General features: G+C 41.8%; 1 protein-coding gene across 1 annotated transcript in view; it reads right to left on the bottom strand.

Annotated features, from left to right (window-relative positions):
• Positions 1-443, bottom strand: part of LOC101847755 (amino acid transporter AVT1J) — a gene marked incomplete at both ends in the record, with an annotated part of 23,212 nt that overhangs the window by 9,005 nt on the left and 13,764 nt on the right.

Below are 443 nucleotides of genomic sequence, written 5' to 3' on the forward strand. Positions count from 1 at the left end.
GGGGTGGAGGAGATTTTCATAAAAGGACAGGCAGACAAGAGTACTATTATTAAACTGACAGACTGACAGAGGCTGTAGGCAGTCACATTTCAACTCCAATGCTCTCCATGTATTAATTGGTTCCGTCCTATCGGAGTTGGACTTTTCATTCAGAGGTCCTCCCTCGTAAATATCCTTTCAGTGTTGAAATAGTGTTTTATGACAGTCCGACGGGCTGGTTCAGGTAGAAAATGATACAACGGATAAAAAAGAATCCATTATGAACATAACTTTAAAAAAAAGAAGAATCGTTAATCTTCAGTGTCTAATGATGACAGTGGCAGTGGGTTGTGAAGGGCTCACGGGCTTGAGCCCCTCACCCCACCTCACCCCAACTCTATCCCTTAGTTAATGAAAGTTTCTTAAATAACGAAATAAGCAGTTGAAACCGTTATGATCGCACG

Source organism: Aplysia californica, unplaced genomic scaffold (genome assembly GCF_000002075.1).
Source record: "Aplysia californica isolate F4 #8 unplaced genomic scaffold, AplCal3.0 scaffold00495, whole genome shotgun sequence".
Lineage (NCBI taxonomy): Eukaryota > Metazoa > Mollusca > Gastropoda > Aplysiida > Aplysiidae > Aplysia > Aplysia californica.